We start from the raw sequence: 19,282 nt of genomic DNA on the forward strand, positions 1-19,282 counted from the left end.
TATTAATCTGCTATCATTATTATTATCTAAGCTACTATAGAACAGGGGCAATGTCTTTTCAACATAATTTATTAAACTCTAAATAATTACTACAGAGGGAGGTATTATATGTCATACAAGGAAACATAAGCTAATCGAATTCTCATAAAAATTCTATTCAGCAAATATTCTGGCTCCCTTCTAATGTAAAACACACTAGGTTATGCTTAGGGAGATATAACTGAGAATAAATCAAGAGCCTAGTCTTCAAGCTCTTGCCATGGAAATGCAATGCAATGGAAAGCACAGACAGACATACCCAGAATAGTGAATCTTGTGGAACTAAATGAAGGCCCACCAAATGAGAACAAGTGAGAAATATTTATTCAGAGCCTGGTACAGCAAGTGCGTCAGCCACCACCGCCGGCGTCTGGTGGAGACACAGAGGCAGGTCGAGTGGTAGGACCTCAGAGGGGGAACGCGAAGCCTCGGTGTGCCCTGGTTGGAGGCTGTTGGCATTTTGGCTGTAGGCAGCTTCGCCAGAACCAGGCATCCTATGTAAGTAATTGGGGGTATGTATTTGGCTTTCTCTGGTTGGGTCTAAGTTGGAAGTGGGGACACAATTAAGGAATCAGTCAGTTATTAATCAAGTGCTGGAAATTTTGAATTGATCACTATAGGGATTATTGTTTGGCTTCCAGTACCAGTGACTGGAGAAGACAGTCGGACTTCCTATAGATAGCAGGGTGGCTGTCTTTAACTAGACAATGGGTTGGTTTCCAGAGCTGGCTGCTGCAGGTGGTAGGTCAAAGTTTTATTTTTATATGTGTTTTGACCATTATCCCCTTGTGTAGTCAGCTTCTCATTCTGAGATGAAGAGGGAACATTGTGCTGCTGAAGACGTAGGTGAATTCAGCTTGAACTCATTACATTCTGGTTGGTATCTGGGAGTTCATTTTCCAAAATTTCTGCAAATTTCTAAAAGCCAATATTCCTCCTAGTTACTACTGAATTGTCTAAATTCTTCACCCCATATCATGCAATCCTTCACGTTCTCAGCTCACGGGACTGATTATGAAGAGAGGCTCTGTTGCTTCCTTCCAAATCCCAATTCAGCCTTCTTGGGATCAAACAACCTTGGGCAAGTTATTGAACCCTTCAGTGCGCCAATTTCCTCACCTGTGAAAAGGAATGAACAGCCACACAAACCTGGCAGCTGCTGTAAAAATTTACTGGTAAAGTTGCTATAGGATAGTAAGTGTTCAGTAAATGTTAACCTTTATTACTCTCCATCTTCACTCCAGCAAATAACCCCTCAAGGGACACGGACCCTTCTTCAGTTCTCGCCCACATTTTTCTCCCTTTATCCAGCCTGCACCACCTGGAGGTTTGGCCATACGTGAAAGAGCTTACCCTTGAGTCATTTAAACATACCTGTTCTTAAGAAAAATAACTATAAATATGGGGACTATACAGTAATTACACAAACTACTTCACTCACATCCATGTTAATAAACGCAAAGTCCTGAATGAAAAAATTATTTTCTCAAAAAACATACATTTCCAAAACTGAACTCAAGCAGAAAATGAATTATCATATGGGAAATAAACATTATTAAAGGAAAATCTCAAGAAAAGAAAGTATACATCAAGTCTAGTTTCAAAGTTATATTTTTTTAGTTTCAAGGAACAGGCAATTTCTAATGCTATTTAAGCTCCTTTTTAAGTGAATAGACAAATTTCCTCCTCACAAAGCCAATAGAACAAAAGTCACACAGATTATAAAACACTATAAAGTAGCCTTCCTATCAATATCAACACAAAAATCCAATATATTAGTAAATAAAACCTTCCAAAATATTTAAAGAATTATTCACTTTGCCTAATTGGTGCTCATCTCAGGAATAAAATGATTGAAAAATATTTTAAAAATTCACAAAATTAATAGATCAAATACAAAAAAGCATATGCTCATTCCTGTAGATGACAAAAACCATACATTCATATGAAATGATCATTATAAAACAGGAAAAGATGGAAATGCTCTTAACACAGGAAATATTTATGCCCTACTTAAAAAAAAAAGCAGCATAGTATTTTAAATATCATTGGGCTCATTCACATTAAAATCAAGAAGAGTGGAAGAATGCTAGAATTTCCATTAGGAATTTTATTTAGTGATGAATCTCAAGACCTAGAACACGGTAGATACTCAGTGAAAATCTATTGAATGAATGATGCCAAGCATCACTACCATAATTTATAAATGTCCCAGATGTACTAGTCAAGTCAAATAACAAAGCAAAGATATAACACTTTGAAAATAAGGAAGACTAATACAACATAAAATAAAAAAGATAATCTGATATTAGACCAAAATCCCAAAATGATCAAATGAAAAAAATTAAAACAATAAGAATTTAAGAAGTTAGATGATCACAAACTAATAAGTGAAAAGTATTATCCCATTTTTTAAAAAGCAACCAGTTATTAGTTTAATAAATGAAACCACAAATTAATAAGTGAAAAGTATTATCCCATTTTTTAAAAAACAACCAGTTATTAGTTTGAACCATATGAAATTGCTGAAATTCTCTATTCTTTTAACTAGAAAACAAGCCTTTCATGATTCTAGTTTATAGAAAACAAAATGAAAGAAAAGATCCAACAACAATGCTACAGTACCTAGACATACATATAAACCATTTAAGGAAATAGAAAATTTACTGAGAAATGATTTTTTAAAGAATTGAGACTTGGAAAGGTATATTCTGTTTTAACTAGGAAAACGCAAATAAAGATATAAACTTTCTCTTAATTTAAAAATATCATGCAGTTCAACATCTTAAAGATGCATATGTGTATATGGTTCCTTATACGAATGCTAATATGGTTCCTGCTATTTTACCTTTTAGACAAGTTTATTTTGATGTTTGTGTAGCAAAGTAAATGTGCAAATATGGCCAAAAGACAACTAAAAAATAAGAAAGGTGACTCTCATATTCAAGCATGAGAATAAATATAACACTGTGAGGCAAGATGCTTCCAAAGAAAAGAGTGATTAGACAGGTAGCACAATAGAAGAGATGAAGAAGATCTAAGTAACGACGCAAATCTAATGCACTCTGTGCATTCATTGTGCTCTGTGCTCAGTCACTTCAGTCATGTCTGACTTTCTGTGACCCCATGGACTGTAGCCCACCAGGCTCCTCTGCCCATGGGATTCTCCAGGCAAGAACACTGGAGTGGGTTGCCATGCCCTCCCTGCCGGGGATCTTCCTGATCGAGGGATGGAACCCACATCTCCTGCATTACAGGTGGATTCTTTACCACTGAGCCACCGGGGAAGCCCTTATGTATTCAAACTTGTGGATAAAAGAGAATTCAGTAAATCATGTGGGGATAACTGTCTGATAATGTGGAAATAGTTAATAGATTATTACTTCAAACTGAATTTCAAATAAATTCCAAATGGTTCATCTGAAAAATAATAGAAGAATATATGGGGTGAGTTTTTATCTTGAAAAAGGTCTTTGTAAATAAGCAGTAAACAATTCAAGAAAACCAGGAAGTAAAAGTCAATAACTGATTAAACACATTAAATTTTCATACAAGGCCAAAAGTTGCCATAAACAAAAAGATAAGTGAATAAATGAAAGAAGTGTTTACAGCACACATCAGGCAATGAATGTACTATTCTACTTATAAATAAAAATATTACATTACTTAGTAATTAAAAGTATTATTTTAATTATGAATCAAAAAGGAAACTCCAACAGCCCAACCAAAAAATGTCAAATTCATCAATAGTCAACATATACAAAAAATTGAAACAGCTTATGATTGTGTGAAAAGATACTCATTTTCTCATAGTCAAATATATACAAACTAAAATGCCAATTACGTAAATACTTTTCACTTTGCAGAAATTAAAACATTTATCCAGCTTTGTTGTGATGTTATATAATTCATATACTTCTCAATTCACCCAATTAGAATATATTCATAGAACTGTGCAACTATCATACAATTTGAAAACATTTTCAAATCCTCAGAAGAAACCCTGAACCCATTAGCGATCATTCCCTAATTCTTCCCAATCCTATACATCAACCAAAGATAACCATTCATCTTTCTCTTTGATGGATTTTCCTGTTCTGAACATTTCATTGAAATGGAATCATAGTCATATAAACAGTCACAAAACAGCCTTTCATGACCAGCTTCCTTCTTTTGGCATATTTTCAAGATTCATCCATTTTGCAGCATAATATCAGTACTCTTATTCTTTTTAAACTGCCATATAATGTTCAATTTTATTTATCTATTCATCAATTAACAGGCATTTGGGTTGTTTACAATTTTGGGCTACAGTGAATAGTAACGCTATAAACATTCAAGTACAGCTTTGAATGGACATATATATACATATGTCAAGTATATGCCTAGAAGTGAAATTGCTAGGTCATATGGTATCTGCATATTTAATATTTTGAGGTACCACCAAACTATTTTCCAAAGTAGCTGTACCATTTTTCATTCCCACTAGCAAAGCATAAGGGTTACAGTTTTCCCAGATACTTATCAACACTTCTTAATATCTTTTTTAATAGCTATTCTGAGAAATGTCTGTTTTTGGAAGGTCTTTTTATTGTTTAGTTCAGAGTTGTTTATATACTCTTGCCATAAGTTTTTTATTAGATAAATGGTTTGCAAATTTATCTATTTTCTTCTATTTTGTGAACTGTCTTTCCATTGTCTTGATAGTGCCCTTTGAAGCAAAAAGTTTTGAATAATGATGAAATCAAATTTACTTATTTTTTCCTTTAATATTTGCATTTTTGTCTAAGAAGTCTCTGCCTACACCAAGATTACAAAGATTTACTATGTTTTCTTCTAAGAATTTATAATTTTAGAGTTTATTTGTAGGTTCTAAATTCAATTACACAGAACTGTATGTCTGTCATGATTCCAGTACCACATTATAGTTTAGTAAGTTTTGTAAGTTTAGTAAGTTTTAAAAACAGGAAGTGAAAAAAAATTAAAAATAAATAAAAACAGGAAGTGTTAGTTCTCCAGCTTTGCTCTTTTTCAGGATTCTTTTAACTATTTTTGATCCCTTGTATTTTTATATTCATTTTAGGATAACTTTGTTAATTTCTAGAAAGAATTCAGTTGGGATTTTGAGGGGAATTGTGTTAGATAATTTGGAGCATCTTATCATATAACATTATTGTCTTTTAATCAATTAACTCTACACATCTTTCCATTTATTTAGTTTCTTTCAATTAATTTCTGTAATTTCTTTCAGCAATGTTTTATAGTGTTCAGCTTAAAATCATGCACTTCTTTGGCTAAGTAAATTTAAGTATTTCACTCTTTATGCTATTTTAAGTGGAAACGTTTTCTTAATTTCAGTTTTGGATTTTTATTGCTGATATATAGAAATACAACTGAGCAATGTATGTTGATTTTGTCTCTTGCCTCCTTGTTGAACTCATTTTTAGTTCTCACAGTTTTTATTGGATTTCTTCAGACTTCCTACATAAAAGATCATGCATTATGTGAAAACAGACAGTTTTACTTCTTCCTTTCCAATCTGGAAGATCTTTATTTCTTTTTCATGCCTTATTGATATGGACTAGAATCTCCAGGGGTGAAAGTGGTCATTTTTGTTTTCTTTTTGATCTTAAGGGGAAAACTTTTAGATTTACCATTAAGTATGATATTAGTACTGGGTTTTTATACATGCCCTTCATCAGGTTGAGGAACTTCCCTTCTATTCCAAGTTTTCAGTGTTTTATCATGAAATATGTTGAATTTGTCAAATGTTTTATTTGTGCCTATTGAGATGATCCTGGTCTTTGTCTTTTATTTTACTGATGTAGTGAATTACATTAGTTAATTTTCAAATGTTAAATCAACTGTGCATTCCTGAGATAAATCTTGTTTGTAGTATATAATCCTTTTTTAAAGTAGTGCCAGATTTGGTTTGCCATTATTTTGTTGAAAATTTTTGCATCTATAATTATGAGAGATACTGATCTTTTTCTTTTCTTGTAATGTCTTTCTCGAGTTCTGGTATCCAGATGGTACTGACATCATGGACAGAATTGAAAAGTTTTCTCTCTACTGCTATATTTGAGGAATAATTTGTAAAGAATTATCAGTTCTTCTGCAAATGTTTAATAAAATTTTGAGCAAAGTCAAATGGACTTCAGCTTTTCTTTAGAGGAGTTTTAAAATTAAAAAGTTAATTTCTTTACCTATTACTGATCTATTTGGTTTTAAATTTCTTATTTAGTGAGTTTGATAATTTGTGTCTTTCTGGCCATTTGTTCATTTTGTCTAAGTTATCTTACTTTTCAGCATACAATTGTTCACAGTATTACCTTATAGTACTTTTTATTTCTGAAAGATTGGTAGTAATGTTACTTCTAAAGATTAAAACAATTTTTAGTACACAATATTGACACTGCTGTGGAGAAAAGTTTTCATACTTAGTGGTAGAGACTGTAAATTATAATTTGGTGAAATCTTCCTCAAGGGCACTTTAGCATCAAATTCAACAGAACATGGTGGCAAGTTAGATGGTAGTAGAAAACAGGGATTAAAGAAAGCCCTGGGTTTTTCAGCTTGAGTGATAAGGAGACTACTCTTACATATACAGAGGGAAATTAGGATGGATATCAGTTTTAAGGGAAAAATAATAAATTTAATTATTAATTGTTACATGTGATGGTTGTATGGATTGCAAATGTGAAAATATAAGCAGCTGGCCAGAAATTCAGAATTACTATTCAGGAGAGAATAATTAGGACATCTGTATTGAAACAGTACCTATTTGAAGTTATGCAAATGATGAGGGGTTTTGTTCTGGTTTAGTTGGGTTAGGTTTTTGAGGAGTACAAGAGACAGAATCAAAAAAAGAAAAGGTAGAATCTCAAGGAATACCTATAATTATGGAGTAAAAATACAGAAAGAAATTAATACCAGAAGCTGTATGGGAACATTCACAGAGATAAAGAACTAGGAATGATATTGCAGGAACAAAGTAGGAAGAAACTCTGAAGGAGAGAAGAAACAGCAGTGTCAATTGGTCTGAGTAATTAAATAAGAGGATGACTGGGAACAGGCTACTTGGTCCAACAAATAGGATGTTGAGTTTGGCTTTTGGAAGAATAGTTGGTCTATCAGAAATACATTTTTCCCCAAAAGTTACTTATTTTAAATTGTATTTGTTACTGAACTGACTAGAGAGAAATGCTTTCAAGTACTTAATTAAATAATTCTTTTAAGTCTCAACATACAACCATTCTTACATCTCATAAATATAATTTGCATTTACTCTATCTATGCTGAAACAGAAATTCAATATTTTTTACAGCAGATAAAAGAAAGTGTTTATATGCTTTGCCAAATATTTATATCTCATTTTAAATGTTAGCAAACCGTTACCAAAAACTATAAGAAAACCAAATGGTTCCTAAAACCAAGATAAAATGTTTCCGACTAAAAGGTAATATTGGGAGCTAAAATTTGTCTTGGCATAAAATTTATCCTGTGAATAGAGAGTACTAAAATCAGACTCTTACTCTCTTTTGAAAAATTTAAAAAGGCTACGTTATCCCCTAAATAGTAACTGTCTGGATGCCTGACCAGAATGTATTCCATCTGGTCCTTGGTTTAGTTAAGTAGAGATGTAACGTAAGTTGTAGCAAATTAGGAACAATAAGCCACATAAAAATGTCATTTTGAAATTGCTAGGACATTCTCAGAAAACTGTGAATCAGTACAATACGACGTGGAAAGCATTCACTCTGCCCTAGGGAACAAGGGAGTCACAGCTTCCGGTTCAGGAGGTATGCTCTCCAACTGGAGCTCTGCTGCCCTTGACTCTTCCTGTCTCAGGATGGGATGATCACTAATCAAGAAGCCACTGGCCTCTCGGCAGACCTGAACACCTGAAGCTGCTATGGCAAGGCCAGATCCCCAAACAGTCTTTTGCCTGCAAGAGACCTTCCTGCATTACTGAAATTCAATCCCAAGGATTGCTCCAAAGGTTTTGAGGTATGGCTAATGGCAGTAGTTCTTGGAGCTGAATGGGACTTTGAAAAGTATCAACTGTAAAATAAGTTGCATGCATAGGAGGTTAACTTTAAAATTCCACTGAAAATTTAAAATATACCTTAGAAAAAGTTTCTTTCTTTTGCACAAATAAATGAACCCTTTGCTGTTTCATGATATATACACTGGAATTAGCTATGTTTTTTTAAGGTTTCCTAAGATTAATCTATAGGCAAATGACAATAACCATTGGTCAGATTCTAGTCTAACTTCTTTAAATTTCAGCAACAGAAGTTGTAAGGCTAAAGAGCTGATAAGTTCTGTTATTTTAATTTTTTGTTGTTGTTTATCCACCCAGGCAAAGTTTCTTATAACAGAAATACTTGAAAAAAATTAGGAACAGGTGTAAAACTAAGATCTTGATATTAACAATCTGGCAATAAGTACTGAAATTAGTTCAGTGTGGAGATTATACCAAAGAATTATGCATTTTGTTACCACATTGAAAATAAATACCAAAATCAATTTTTGAAAGGTAAGATACATAATATAAAATGAGTTATTTAATGTCAATAATTTTAATTAAATTCTGAGGCCTCACTTCATATATAAATTGACCAGTAGTAGGCCAGTGTTGAAAATTAAGCTCATCACAGTAAATTATTTGGTTGTCAGCCCTATTTTTATGCAACTGCTCTACAAATATAAACACTACAGTGGAAAGTGCATTAAAAAGGAAGCAATACTAAAGTGTTTGATAATATGACCTCTTGTACTGGGCTCTGATAAAAAGCTTACATTGTCAATCATATTTGAGGTTTCTTTTTCTGATCTTTTGAAATAAAAACAACAAAAACAATTCCCTTTTTCCTTCTAAACAACAGGAGGAATTACCTATTTACCGGTTAATATCTTAATATCACTAAGGATGATAATGAGGAACAATGTTACACATGGGAGCATCAATAAGGAAATGAGGGACTAGACACCCAATGCATAGTTTTAAAAATCACAAAGCAGAGACCCATATAACCATATTCCTGCTTGAGCTCTGAGAAGAATCAGCTTAAAGCAATTGCCTTGCACCATCCTGGGACAGCTAGAGAAGAACACAAATGCCATTTTGGCTTCTGTTCAGGCAGAGAATAGGCCTGCGAAACTCATCTCAAGCTCCTCATTCACAACCAAGAGGAATATCAGAAGGACGTTCCTGTGAGTTCTAGAAGAGTTAGGGGGAAGTTGAAAAAGGAAGCATCAAAGAAGCTGATAGAATCAAAAGTTCTTATGTCAAAACAAGGCTGGCACAGATTGCTGAGACTTTGAAATCATAGGCCATGACAAAAACTCCACAACTGAGTTATGGATGCCTCAGGACATAAGCTGATAGCCAAAGTTCCAACTGGATGAACAACCTCAGCAAATAATCCTGAAGACTGTGGACACTGTTAGGCATTCACTTACCCAATGACTAAATCACTGACCGACCACTTTGGGCAGCGTTCTAGGTACTGAGCATTGCCATGAGAAAAAAAAGAAAAGCTAAAGCACCCACATTCATGAGGGTCAGATTTTAATGAAGACAGTTGCCTGTTTATCTTGACAGGTAAAATATTTACGTGCCATGTTCAAAATGCTATGGAATGGGTAAAAGGAATGTGTGTTAGGAGAGGAATATTGTGATTTATAGTAGGATTGTCAGAGAAGACTTCCCTAAGAGGAACAAAGACCTAAAAAATGGGGCAGGAGGGAGCCACATAATACAGCAGTGCAGAAGTATTCCCAGCCTAGGGAAAGTTAGGGCAAAGCCCCGAGGAAGGAACACACACACAGTGAAGGAAGGGGGAAGAGGGGGGATGGCATGTCAGTGTGATGTCCAGAGGGGAGGTCTTGTAAGGCTGGCTCTCCAGGCCCTGCAGGGAGCTTGCATTTTATTGGAGAATTCTGAGCAGAATAGTGACAAGATATAAAGGAGGCCTCCTCCCCTTACTTAATAATAAAGCCAAAAGGGTAAAATAAAATGTAAGGGGGTGATCTCAGATCTACCCCAAGGCCAGGAAGCTTGAGGTTCTTTTCTTTATCTATAAAAAAGTGATCAAATTTATTCAAGTGACATTACTACTATGAGAAATTTAATTAGCAATTTCCTGAGTTCTAAGACCTTGAATTTGGAACTTAACTCTATAATAAATGAGGAAAACACTCCTATAGCAACAAAATACTCTAAGCTGCAACTTCACACTGTTTTCATTTGGTGATCCCAGATAAAATTTAATTCTTATAGCATATTTAATAAGTGAAAATATGTCAATTGTAACTAACATTCCATTTTAAAGAATGCAAGGTTGATTCTTTGAGCATTTATAATACTCTTCAGTCCCTCATCTTAGAGCAAGAAAAATTCACAGTGACCTTAGGTCTCCCAAATATGAAGCAGAGCAGTAACCTGAAAAGGTCAACTACTTTATTATAATCCAATTAAGAAATAGGCAAAGAATCTGAACATGTATTTCCCAAAGAAGACACACAGATGGCCCACAAGTACATGAAAAGGTGCTCAATATCACTAAGTATCAAGGAAATAGAAATCAAAACTGTAATGAGATATCACCTCTCACCTGACAGGAAGACAATCATCAAAAAGACAAATAACAAATTCTGGCAAAGATGTAGTGGAAAGGAAAACTCTTGTACACTATTGCTTTGAATGTTGATGGATATCAGAGTTCTTCCAATTCTTAACAACTACAGCACAATGCTGCTATGAGAATCCTGGGTCTATATAAATAGGGCATATGTGTATTTACTAAATAAACTACTAGGGTATTTGCCCACTAGTAAAATTGCTAGGATTTTGGGGGCTCCAAAATCACTGCAGATGGTGACTGCAGCCATGAAATTAAAAGACACTTACTCCTTGGAAGAAAAGCTATGACCAACCTAGACAGCATATTAAAAAGTAGATACATTACTTTACCAACAAAGGTCAGTCTAGTCAAAACTATGGTTTTTCCAGTAGTCATGTATGGAGGTGAGAGTTGGACTATAAGGAAAGGTGAGAGCCAGGGAATTGATGCTTTTGAACTGTGGTATTGGAGAAGACTCTTGAGAGTCCCTTAGACTGCAAGGAGATCCAATCAGTCCATCCTAAAGGAAATCAGTCCTGAATATTCATTGGAAGGACTGATGTTGAAGCTGAAACCAATACTTTGGCCACCTGATGCAAAGAAGCTTTTCATTTGAAAAGACCCTGATGCTAGGAAAGATTGAAGGCAGGAGGAGAAGGGGACAACAGAGGATGAGATGGTTGGAAGGCATCACCAGCTCAATGGACATGAGCTTGCACAAGCTCCGGGAGATGGTGAAGGACAGGGAAGCCTGGCATACAGCAGTCCATGGGGTCGCAAAGAGTCGGAAATGACTGAGTGATGGAACTGATCTGAACTGATAGATTAGACATATTTTCATATTCACAGGTAATGCCAAACTACTTTCCCACTAGCAATGTACGAATGTTCTCATTTTTCTACACCCTTGCTATTCCCTGGTATTGCTGGACTTTTAGTTTTTTCTTTAATCTGGTAGAAACATAATGGTATCTTAATTTGTTTTAAACTTGTATTTCCCATGACACTAAACATCTTTTCATGTGCCATTTTGGCCATTTGGGATTCCTATTTTATGTTGTTCTTGTTCAGGTTGTTCCATTTCTTAATAATTATTGCTGATGAATATTCAGATATAATCTATGCTTTTTTCTTACCCTCTTTTAACTTACTCTTTTTCTTATACTCTTTTAACAGACCTATACTTTGTTTTCAGTGATCTTTGGTTTCACCAATATTTGTCAAGTGTGGATTTCTTCTCATTTAATCTGCCTGAGATTTGTTTAGATTCTTGAATCTGATGCTGAGATCTCTTTCTTTAATTTTGGAAGATTCCTGGCCATTTTTTTATTCTTATACTGCCCTTACTCTATGCTCTCTTCTTCTTTTTAGATTCAAATTAGACAAATGCTATATTTTTCACATGTTCTCACAATGCCTCTTAATCTGTCCTTCATACTTTTTTATTTCTTTGCCTCTTTGTTTTTTCAAATTTAATCTTCAACTCACCAAATCTTTCTTTTGTCAGAGCATTTTCTATTAAAAATATCCTTTGACATTTTTATTCCAGTTATATATTTTATTTCTAGAAATTTTACTTGGTTATTTTTCAAAGGTACTTTGTCATTTGCTATAGTTCCGCATACCCTACACACATTTTCACACATTTGCAATGAAATACAAGAGATCAAATGTATTTTGTAAATTGTGTCTTATATTTCATTGTCCTTAAAATTTGAGTCTGTTCCTGCTGGTTCTTCCTCATGGTGTTTGTTTAGTTATTTTTGTTTGTGGGCTTCTTAATTGCCTTAGGGTTTCTTATGGGAAGTCACTGGGGACTGGCAAGACAATGGATTTTTGCAGAGATTTGCATTTGCTTCTGCCAGGTGGTCTTTGGGACATCAATGATTGGGATCTCTCTAAATTAAATTCTTGGTTTGAGATTTTTGACCACCCATGTATTTTTGTGTAATTAGGTATTCTCTTGGTTTGTGGCTTTAACTCCCAACAGTATTGTTTTCCCTCCCATTCAGCTCCTCTGTTTGAAAGAGTTGGCTTTCCTTTTAGGTCCATGATTGGGGATTAATTTTCCCCAATGTAATTTTACATTGAGAGTATTGCCATTTGGCATCTCAGATGTCTGGAGAGGGTGAGGCTGTCTATCAGAATCTTCATCATGAGTGGAACTTCGAACTTGTCTCTTTTTTCATCCATGTAATATCATAAAAAGTAACATAAATAGTAATTTAGTGTAAGTTAATTTAAATAGCATCTGAGTAAAATCCAGCCGCCATGGTCCACTTAGTTCTCAGTCCCTAGACTAAGAATTCCTTACACTCTGGTCAACCCACTGATGCTCTTAAGAGCTATTTTATATCTTTTTCAAGAAGTTTATTTGTTTTTAGAACCAGAAAAAAAAGTTGCATTGGTTTTCTTTAAAGTCCATATACTATCCATATGTAAAGCAGTCTACCATCCTGCCCATGTCTGTGTGATGATGGAAATGGAGACTGAAGAACTTCGACCGCAAGCCAAGGGCCGTCTTGGATTTCTGGCAAGCTACCAGAATTAGAAAGAGGCAGGGGAAAAAAATCTCTCCTACAGGTTTCAGAGGAAGGATGGCCCTGGGGACACTGTGACTTCAGTCTTCTGATCTTCAGAATTGTCAGACAATAAATTTCTGCCACTTTAAGCCATCTCGTTTACGGTTCTTTCTTACCACAGCCCTAGGAAATGACTATAAAATAATCCATTTAGAATGAAAGGATCTCCAGAATAGGTGATTATCTCCTGGGCTTGAGATAGGAAAGGAAGGAGGAAATGCCTTTGGAAGTGTTCTCCCTAGTGTTGAATGTGCCAAGCAGTTAGGAGTGTTCTGAGTGTGTGTTCTCTTATTTGCATATAATCACTGATGTTTCACAAACTGGTATTTGAAATACTTTCTGACAAAGAATTAGTACAAGTTTGTTACATATGGGAAAGAATAGCTGTGTGAAGTAATATTATTTCCTTGTAATATTTAAGGGTAACCACATGGAATATTGTTACAACTAGAAAGCAAGTTGATATGGTGTTACTGCTTTTCAATTACTAGCTGAAATAAAAATGAGTGCCAGAATCCCACTTGGGCAACCAATAGTCAAAAACAGGAAGCCAGTGCACCTAGGAAGGCTCTCACGAGGAGAGTATGGGACCAGTGTTTAGTTTCCGAATTCTGTGCAGGATGGGGTAAAAGAGGATACAGAGACGGATATGTAAGGCTTTGCAGCTGCTGCTGCTAAGTCGATTCAGTCGTGTCCGACTCTGTGCGACCCCATAGACGGCAGCCCACCAGGCTCCCCCGTCCCTGGGATTCTCTAGGCAAGAACACTGGAGTGGGGTGCCATTTCCTTCTCCAGTGCATGAAAGTGAAAAGTGAAAGTGAAGTCGCTCAGTCGTTTCCGACTCAGAGACCCCATGGACTGCAGCCCACCGGGCTTCTCCATCCATGGGATTTTCCAGGCAAGAGTACTGGAGTGGGGTGCCATTGCCTTCTCTGGTAAGGCTTTGCAGATCATGTTAAATGAAGACTTTAAAGTGTTTTGAATGTATGCTAGGGAGAACTGGATCTCAGAGGAAAATTGGCAGAGATACAAGCCTATAGACACTTTGAGGATTGTTGTTGTTCAGTCGCCAAGTGGTGTCTGACTCTTTGTGACCCCATGGACAGCAGCACACCACGTTTCCCTGTCTTTTACTATCTCTTGGAGTTTGCTCAAGTTCATGTCCATTGAGTTGGTGATGCTATCCAACCATCTCTTCCTCATCCTCTCTGGCCACCTGCTGCCAAGAGGCAGCTCATTGGAAAGGACTTAGAGGATTGCCACATACTAAAACAAACGGCTCAGCCAAAGTACATAGACAGAAAAGGCAAGAGGCCTTGGGACTAGGAGAAAGTGACCTCAGAGCCTTTCAGTGATTTACCCAATACTGTATTCTTTCCACACCTGTCACCACATTCTCTTGGAGACTTTGCTATGAAAGGAGGGCTGTTTAAAAATGGTTCTGCTGACGTTATTTATAAATGCCAAGTTATGTAAACAACCTAAGAGTCCATCAACAGATGAATGAATAAGGAAGATGTGATGTATATATATCCAATGGAATACTACTCAGTCATAAAAAGGAATGAAAATTTGAGGTTTGCAACATGGATGAACATGGTGGACATTATGCTAAAAGTGAAATAAGTTAGAGAAAGACAAATATTATATGATATCACTAATATGTGGGATATTAAAAAAAACCAATAAACTAGTGAATAAAACAGCAAAAACAACAACAAAGCAGACTTACAGATATAAAGAGCATACTAGTAGTTACCAGTGGGAAGAGGGAGGAGCAATAAAGGGGTATGGGAGGAAAAAGGGTTTTTATGGGAATCTATGAAATCATGTTTCTGAAACTTTTGGAAATTGTAAAGCACTATAGAATTAAAAGAATCTTTCACTCAATTTAAACAAACAAAAAAAAAAAACTTAAAACAGAATGGTTCCACTATGCTGACTCTAAGCCTTAAAGTTTTCCATAGAAGAAAATCTGGCTGTTTTAATAAGCAGGTTCTCCCAGTTAAAATAAAATGGCATATTTACAAAGCACAGTGAAAGGCTTTCCTCAAAAATAAAAAGGAAGAAACCATCATAACCTAAGTATAAATATATCCCTAAGAAAACTAGCATCCTCTGTTGCCAATCTTGAAAAAAAACTGAAGAAGCTAAAAGTGGAATTGAATAATAAAATAGTATTACTCCATAAAAGTAGATAGCTCACACCCATATAGGAAACAGACTCCTTGCATAGTCAAGACAAAGATTTATCAAATAAGAAAGTTCCTTCTCAACATCTGAAAGCACTTTGTAGCAGAAACTTGCAAAAAGTCAGGATAATTAAATACTGATTAATAGTAGTTGAGTTTAATGAAAAACATATCACAAGCTCAGACATCTAAATTCACTCTCTATTTTGCATTAGCTTGATAGTACTCAGCAAAATCATGACTACACGAACAATTATTTTGACAAATATAGTACTTTTTGGTGAAAATTTCATATCACTTCAATATTATGCTCTATCTTATCTTTTCAAACTCTTCCTGCCTGGAAGTCATTGAGTTTCCACAGCTTTTGCCGTGCTTGCCATTCTCTGGGAAGCATTCGTTTCCCCACTCTTCCAGGAAAACCTCCATGTCCACCCCCTTACCTTCCACAGATCTGTTTCTGCTCTCCTACATGGCAAAGAAATTGAGTATAATTTCTGCTATAATATGCATCTTCCTATTCATTCCTAACCTTGCTGCATTCATGATTTTGCCACCAACTGCTGTATTTAAATGGCATGATTTTGAGAACACCCCTGACTCAATGACTTCTTTATTGCTAAGTCCAGTAGTCAATTCTCAATTCTCATTTCACCTGGCTTATGAGTGGCATTTGTCACATGTAACACTTTTTGGCCATGTAACACTTTCCCCTTGATTTCGAAGACACCACACCCTCTTGTGTTCCTTCTCCCTTGCTCACAGGCCTGTTACCTATCTTGGTTCTTCTTCATCAAAATGAACTCTAAAATTTGGAATGTCTTAGTACTTGGATTTCTCTTATCTATCTCCATTGACTTCCTTGGTGATCCCAGCTAGTCTCAAGATTTTAAACTCCATCTGTGTGGACAACTCACAAATGTATAGCCCCAGATGAGATGTTGCTCGAGTTGACACCTAAAATGAAAGCGTTCTTGGTAGTTTGAAAATTGATAAAAGTATTTTAAAAGTACAACAGAGGATTGAAAGATAAAATGGAAGATATTGCCTAGAAAGAATTAAATGTCCAAATAACAAAAATTTTGAGAGAAGGATTTAAAAAATTGACAATCTATTCAAGAAATTCAGTATTCTACTACTAAAAGTTATAGGAAAAGGCATTACTGCTGCTGCTGCTGCTAAATCGCTTCAGTCGCGTCAGACTCTGTGAACCCCACAGACGGCAGCCCACCAGGCTTCTGTCCCTGGGATTCTCCAGGAAAGAGCACTGGAGTGGGTTGCCATTTCCTTCTCCAGTGCATGAAAGTGAAAAGGGAAAGTGAAGTCACTCAGTTGTGTCTGACTCTTCGCGACCCCATGGACTGCAGCCTACCAGGCTCCTCCATCCATGGGATTTCCCAGGCAAGAGTACTGGAGTGGGTTGCTATTGCCTTCTCCAAAAGGGACTAAAGGAATGGAAAATGGGAAATTACCAAAACTAAAAACAAATATGATACAGTCAGTTCAGTTCATCCAGTCATGTCTGACTCTTTGCGATCCCATGGACTGTAGCATGCCAGGCCTCCCTGTCCACCAATAATCTTCCATAATAAAACAAATGCATATATCTCTCTATAAAAAGGCCCAATGAATGCTCTATGAAGGGGACGACAGAGGATGAGGTGGTTGGCTGGCATCAGTGACACAATGGGCATGAGTTTGAGTAGGCTCCAGAAGCTGGTGATGGACAGGAAGGCCTGGCATGCTGTAGTCCATGTGGTTGCAAAGAACTGGACATGACTGAGCAACTGAACTGAACTGAACTGATGGATTCACAACAGAATAAGTTTTTCAAAAATCCAAACCAATGCACTTTATTGTAAAGAATAAGATCTCTACCTAAATGTCCACTGACAGAGGAATGGATAAAGATGTGATACACACACACACACCGGAATATTACTTGGACATTAAAAAGAATGAAATAATGCCATTTGCAGCAACATGGATGGACCTAGAGAGTCATATTGAATAAAGTCAGTCAGACAGAGAAAGAGAAACACTTTGCATGGAATCTCAAAAGAAATGATACAAGTGAACTTACTTCCAAAACATAAAGAGATTCACAGACTTAGAAAATGAACTTATGGTTGCCACAGGAAAGAGACAGTTAAGGACTTTGGGAAAGTGATGTACACACTGCTATATTTAAAATGGATAGCCAACAAGGACCTATTGTATAGCACATGGAACTCTGCTTAACATTATGTGCCAGCATGGATGGAAGTGGGGTTTGGAGGAGAATGGATACATGTAGATGTGTGGCTGTGTCTCTCTGCTGTTCACCTGAAACTCTCATAACACTGTTAATCAGCTATACCCCAACACAAAATAAAAAGTTTAAAGTTTACAAAAGTAAGATCTCTAGAGATAAAGGGGAGATTCTGAAAGTTTCCAAACAGAAAGGCAAGGTATTATATGAACAAGTAATCATTAGAATGGCATATGGTGTTGGATTTTCCAAGATAGGAATACTGCAAGCTAGAAAACATTCAATAATGATTTATTTAATACCTACTCTGTACCAGCCTCTATGTTAGGTGTTGACAGTAGAGAGAGGCCTTTGAAATTGAGTGAAAATAATTATCTACCTAAGGTGAGACACTGTACACAAGCAGACTAAAGTATATAAACAACAACAATTGTACCTCTTATCAACTCTTGCTCAAGAGGCTACAGGAGCATGTGGACCACCAAAATAAAGTTTGTAAACCAAGAAAGAGGAATTCAGGATTCAGGGGATGAGGAATGTAGATGACAAACAGGCATGTCAGGGTGATTTATTGGAAGGAATGATCTGGGACAAAAATGGATGATACTCAGAAAGAGATATTTGAGTGGGAAAAACAGAACTCATTGGTTACCTATAGTGTTTAATTATTTTGAGAAGAGCTTCAGAATTCTATTAATTCTAAAAACCCAAATTGTAAGTGTAATAACAGACTCTGGGAGGAAGACTTGAAGTACTTTTATCACTACAAGCTGTATAATAGGATTTAACTCTTTAAATTGTGATCACAGTACTTAATAAAAATAATAAGTGCACATTTTTAGATGAACTGAACTAAAACAAAAATATCCCAGCTAAATCCAAAATAAGATGCATTTTCTTTTTTTCCTTAAACCTAAAATAATTTCAAAAGATGAATTTTTGCTTTGCTTTCAAATAGTCATGATGCTTTGTTTTCCAATATCATTGCTACTGTCTATTTTAGGGTATTTTTAATAAAAGAACATCAGCTTACATACATGGAAAAGCAGATTCTGCAAGGTAAGGACTGACACCAAGTTTATAACCTCCATAAACAATGGCATAATCTATGCAGCCTATATTTTTTTAAGAAGGAAGATAACATTTTCTTTATCAATGCAAGCCAAAACAGGCTATAAATTATACTATGCCTGCGTCCTGGTTCACAGAAAACTATAATCCATCTGGAATCAAGTAGGATAGAGCTATATGAAGATTCTCTATGTCAACATAAATTATAGTGAAAAAAATATTTCCACCTTGCTCTACTCAAGAGTTCTGGTTCATTTCTTTGCTGTACTTTGCTAGGCATGGTAGTCAACTGACTGGCTACCAGATATCCAGAACATTTTTATATTTATACCCCAATAAATAAAATTCAGGACAAATAATAAATACTATGGTGAAAAATAAAGTAGGTGACTTTGATGAATTTAAAGCTAAAAAACTATTGTTGGAGTCCAAATTCCCTAGTGTACATACAGGGAGAACCCAATGTCTGTACTATCAATGTGGTGGTAAGAATATAGAAAATTGGAAGCATTACTG

The sequence above is a fragment of the Dama dama genome, chromosome 9 (genome assembly GCF_033118175.1).
Source record: "Dama dama isolate Ldn47 chromosome 9, ASM3311817v1, whole genome shotgun sequence".
In the NCBI taxonomy this organism is placed as follows: Eukaryota; Metazoa; Chordata; class Mammalia; order Artiodactyla; family Cervidae; genus Dama; species Dama dama.